The sequence below is a fragment of the Salvia miltiorrhiza genome, chromosome 7 (genome assembly GCF_028751815.1).
Source record: "Salvia miltiorrhiza cultivar Shanhuang (shh) chromosome 7, IMPLAD_Smil_shh, whole genome shotgun sequence".
In the NCBI taxonomy this organism is placed as follows: domain Eukaryota; kingdom Viridiplantae; phylum Streptophyta; class Magnoliopsida; order Lamiales; family Lamiaceae; genus Salvia; species Salvia miltiorrhiza.
The window spans coordinates 40,748,568-40,753,675 of record NC_080393.1 but is presented as its reverse complement, the minus strand read 5'-3'; the positions used below and the strand labels follow the sequence as shown (position 1 = coordinate 40,753,675).

Genomic DNA, 5,108 nt, shown 5'->3' with positions numbered 1-5,108 from the left:
CAGAGGAATCGCACTAGCCAGAGGAATCACACTCGCCAGAGGAATCAGACTCGGCAGAGGAATCACACTCGGTAGAGGAATCACACTCGGCAGAGGAATCACACTCGCCAGAGGAATCAGACTCGCCAGAGGAATCACAGTCGTCAGAGGAATCATACTCGCCAGAGGAATCACACTCGCCAGAGGAATCGGACTCGCCAGAGAGGAATCATAATCGCCAGAGGAATCACACTCGCCAGAGGAATTATATTTTCTTCTCAGAGGAATCATAATTGCCAGATGAATCACACTCGCCAGAGGAATTATATTTTCTTCTCTATTCTCTATGTTGAAACATTCATGGCGAGTATTTTTTTTTTCCAAAAATTCAGTATAGTTGGTTCAAAAAAAATCTATAAAATTTCATATTGTGAGAAAGAAGTTGATGAGGAGTAATATATGCGGAACAAAGGAATGACTTTACCAGGGGAATCACGGGGAGCAGCAAGATAGCTTTTCGCCAGAGGAATCATACTCGCCAGAGGAATCATAGACGCCAGAGGAATCACACTCGTCAGAGGAATCATACTCGGCAGAGGAATCACACTCGCCAGAGGAATCAGACTCGACAGAGAAATCACACTCGCCAGAGGAATCATACTCACCAGACGAATCAGACTCGCCAGAGGAATCATACTCGCCAGAGAAATAATACTTAATCATAGGAATAGGCCCAACCAGCAGAATGGATACATCAGAGAAATGGATTGTATTAGAGGAATCACACTCGCCAGAGGAATCACACTCGCCAGAGGAATAATACTTAATCATAGGAATAGGCCCCACCAGCGGAATGGATACATCAGAGAAACGGATTGTATCAGAGGAACCACCTTTGTCAGAGGAATCACACTCGCCAGAGGAATCATAATCGCCAGAGGAATCACACTCGCCAGAGGAATCATAATCGCCAGAGGAATCACACTCGCCAAAGGAATCACACTCGCCAGAGGAATCATAATCGCCAGAGGAATCATAATCGCCAGAGGAATCACACTCGTAAGAGGAATCATACTCGCCACTGGAATCACACTCGCCAGAGGAATCATACTCGCCAGAGGAATCATACTCGCAAGAGGAATCACACTCACCAGAGGAATCACACTCGCCAGAGGAATCAGACTCGCCAGAGGAATCACACTCGCCAGAAAACTCACACACATGGCTCATCTCTCTCGCCCCACCTCTGGCCGGCGTCGGCTGCCGGCGCGCCTAATCCGGCGAGGCCGCCTGAGTCCCTCTCATCTTCTCTTATTCTACTCCCTTACCAATTTCTGTATTCTTGAATCACCAAGCCGAGCTTTAGTTTTTCCCCTAAAATTTAAATTACGGCCAGTTCCAGCCCTCTCATCCGTCCGATTCTGCTACCGGCGCCGCGTTGCCTACTTCTCCGGCAATTGGCGGTCGCCTATCTGTTGGCCCCGCCGTTCTAAGCTTCACATTCCCCCTCATCTCTCAGTTCCATGCTCGAGGGGAAAAAAAAGGGGCGAGCCCTAATCATCTCTTTCTCTGCTTAAATCCGGCGATGTCACCGTTCCAAGGTGGAGACGTTCAGTTCCGTCTCTAAGCCTCACGTTCTTATGAGTAATGATTCTTAATTTGGTGAGGTTTTTTAATTTGCAAGATTTGTTTGTAAGATATCAACCATTTTATTTGGTGAGATTTTCAATTTCTGAAATTGAATTGCTGATTTTGAATGTTCAATTGTGGTTGAGCTTTGAATTGAAATGAAAAAACGAAAGCTAGAAGCTTAGAGAAAAGAAATTGTAGACATTCAAGCAAGAATTTGCCAACATTAAAGATAGAAAAGAAGCTTCTTGAGGTGTTGCCCCTTTTGTTCTGCTTTCCTCTCTCGTTGTTGTTTGGTTTTGCTGGTTCGCGTTGCTCTGGATGTCGCCTCTACGCTGCTCTGGAGGTCCTCTGGAGCCCTGCTCTGCTCTGGAAAACTCCTCTGCTCTGGAGACCTCCTCTGCTCTAGAGGCCTTCTCGGCCCGGGAAGTCTGCTCTGCTCTGGAGGACAGCTCTGCTCGGGAGGTGATGTTTCTCCGCTGCTCTGCTCTGGAGCTTCCACGCTGATGTTGGACTGCTCTGGCTCTGGAGAGCGGGCGTTGGCTTCTCTGGTGCTTGCTGCTATGATGAGGTCTACTCTGGCATTGTCTGCACTGGCTTTACCGCTCTGCTCTGGAGATTGCTGCCCTGGCGTGGGCTGCTCTGGAAGTTTCCTGCTCTGTCACTTCTCTGGCTCGGCTGCTCGGCCCTGCTGCACAGCTCTGCCGGCTCTGGCTCTGGCCCTGGTCTGCCTGCTCTGCTCTGGAGCTTGCTCTTTTGTCTATTTCTCTGGCTCGGCTGCTCTGCTCTGGAGCTTCCTACCGTTGTCTGCTCTGGAGTCGACTGCTATGGCGTTGTCTGCAGGAGTGCGCTTCTGCTTTGGCTTCGCTTCTCTGGTGTGGGCTGCTCTGGGACTTTTGTACTCGGGCTCGGCTGCTCTGCTCTGCTGCACCGCTCGGTGCAGCCTTCCCGCAGGAGTAGCCTGGCTTGTGCGTTGTTTGCTCTCTCTTTTGGTTTGGGTTTTGTTGTTTTTTCCATTTTTTTGGGCTTCCTTTGAGGCCCCCTCCTTGTTTGCGCCTGTGCTCTCATGGTTTTTTCAATATGCTTTTTTCAATAAAATTTTCATTTCAGCTTCTTGAATCTGCTGACAAAAAACAGAACGTGCAGATACTGAATCAAGAAGTTGCCAAAGAAAAGAAAGAGGAGCAAAAAAGAAAGTGAGCTGCTGCACACATATAAGCAAGAAACTACTGAAAAAGAAAGAGAGCTGCTGCACACATATAAGCACTTCAAGAGTATTGGATCAAAAAGGCATATACAGAAAATAAGAGCAAATAACATTTTTAAAAAGACAAAAATAAATTTTTCTACACTGAGCATGTGACCTAAACCTAAACTGTTAGTTGCTAATTGTCAGTGCACAAGCAATAGAATAACCAAAACTCAAAATCAAATAATAATATTTTGGAGCCAAAATATGTTGATCCAAGGAAAGGGGCTTACAGATCTTTTACTTGTGCTCACTGCACCAACTGATCCACATAATGAAATCCCAACAGCTGATCAATCACAGAAATGCAGACTTATTAAGTCAGAACAATTCTACGAGAAAGAATCAACAAACTTTCAATGTATTAGCTAAAGATTTCCGATCCGTAGTTACATTCTGCTATTTGAACCTCTGTTAAAATAAATGAATTTGTACCACCTAGCAAAAAACAAAGCACAATTCCCTCAATAAAAAAAACCCCAAAAATTATCAAGAAATATTAAGCCAAAAAGGTTATAAAAAATGCAAACTTGCAGCAATGAGACAGCTCAGCAGCGCCTTTCGCCCCTCATTCTGGAAATGCAATTCCAAAGGCGCGAACAGCAGCACCCCAAAGACGTCCTGTAAGAGCATATCTTTCCTGCGACGGGAAGGGATGAGAGAGAGTGGTGAAAAAAGATAGGCTTCAGTGGATGGTAAAGGAGAGAGTTCCATTTCCCTTTGTAAGAAACAGAAACATGCATACAAATACAATAAATTGATGAAAAAATTGGTACTTTCTGCTACTCTGCCTGAAAGTTCACTGATTTGAGTACTCCGTTGCAATGGTTATCTTCAATCTCATTAACATGAATTCAAAAAAAAAAAAAACTGAAATCAGTGTCAACAAAGATCCTCTACACAAATAAAAGCAGCATCCGTATCTTCTTTGCCAAGACTTCCTTTAGCCCTGAAAGCAATCATGAATCATAGAGAAAATCAAAATAAAAACCAAGGAGAGAAAAAATGAAGAATTTAATGAAGTAAAATTGAACATATGAATGAAAATTATCAGATGAGGCGAAAATCAAGAAGATGTGGAAAGATAGAGAGATCAGTGCAGCGGTGGCCCGATGGTTCGGAAGAATTTCTTAACACAAATGAAAATCGACGGTGGTGCAATTATGAGATCGGCGGTGGTGGTGCTGCTACTGTCACCGGCGAACGACGGTGCAATTACTGCTGTCAGACGGCGCATGAGAGGAGGGAGAAGGTGGTAGTGCTGTTACTGCTGTCGCCGGCGAACGATGATGTCTATTTTGGCAGGAACCGGCTCTCGGTGACAAAGGAAGAGAGAAGGATTTTCGGAAGAATTTCTGAAGACAAATGAAAATTCTTCACCGTAAATACTGAGATTTCACATGAAGATTTGGAGAGATCTTTTTTCATCAGCGGCACAGCAACACAGTGAATATAATTAATTCTTCACATGGATCAGCCAGATTGCACATGCACAACATAATAGATACAACACGCAAAACGAAAAAAAAAATGTAAGGCTAAAGCAAAAAAAAGACGGGAATCTGTGTTGCATTTTTGCACTGGAGTAGTGTGTATTTTTGCCAAAACTATCCTGGCTTTAGATAATAAATAGATTGGTGCCTTTTTCATATAAGAAGGTTGGAGCAGGACCTTCAGCAGGGAGATGGAACAATTCTCTTGCTGCTCTTGAGACGTTGAAGAAAATTTTTATCGATTTAGTGAAATCTTCGGTGGTGAAGATGTCGATTTCTGCTGTGTAGTCTCCAATTGATTCATCTATCTTTATGGTGTCGTAGAATTTCTTGATGGTCTGCTCGTCGAGTAAGAAGTTTGGCACTTTGTGCAAGAAGTTGATCCAGCCATGTCGACTCAAGATTTCATCAATCTTGTCGTGCTCTTCAAGATTCAGTAATGCTTCACGAGTGATTGAAGCTTCAAAACAAACAGATTGTTGTTTGTCGGATTTGGAGAATTTTGCCATTGTGAGTAGGTTAGAGAGTTTCTGCAAAAACTAAGAAAATATCTCACAGGCAAATCTGTGGATTCAAATATTAGCCAAGCTGAAGTATATTTGCAGAGAAAAGACCGTGTCAAGCTTTGAGGTGAGATATTCTGAGGGATTGAGTGAATCCTTGTAGGAGATGAAACGTCATGGAAGAAGTTATGGAAAAATGTGTCCAAGGCGGTTTCAATGAACTTTTGAAATCTGGCCAAATAGGGGATCAACACG

General features: G+C 44.0%; 1 long non-coding RNA gene across 1 annotated transcript; it reads right to left on the bottom strand.

Moving 5' to 3' along the window:
* Positions 1–3,240: 3,240 nt before the first annotated feature.
* On the bottom strand, positions 3,241–4,345 carry LOC130992952 (uncharacterized). The gene is made up of 3 exons (XR_009091511.1): positions 3,634–4,345; positions 3,388–3,497; positions 3,241–3,295 (listed from the first exon to the last, which is right to left on the bottom strand). It is a non-coding gene; the product is annotated as an uncharacterized LOC130992952 (long non-coding RNA).
* Between the last annotated feature and the right edge of the window lie 763 nt (positions 4,346–5,108).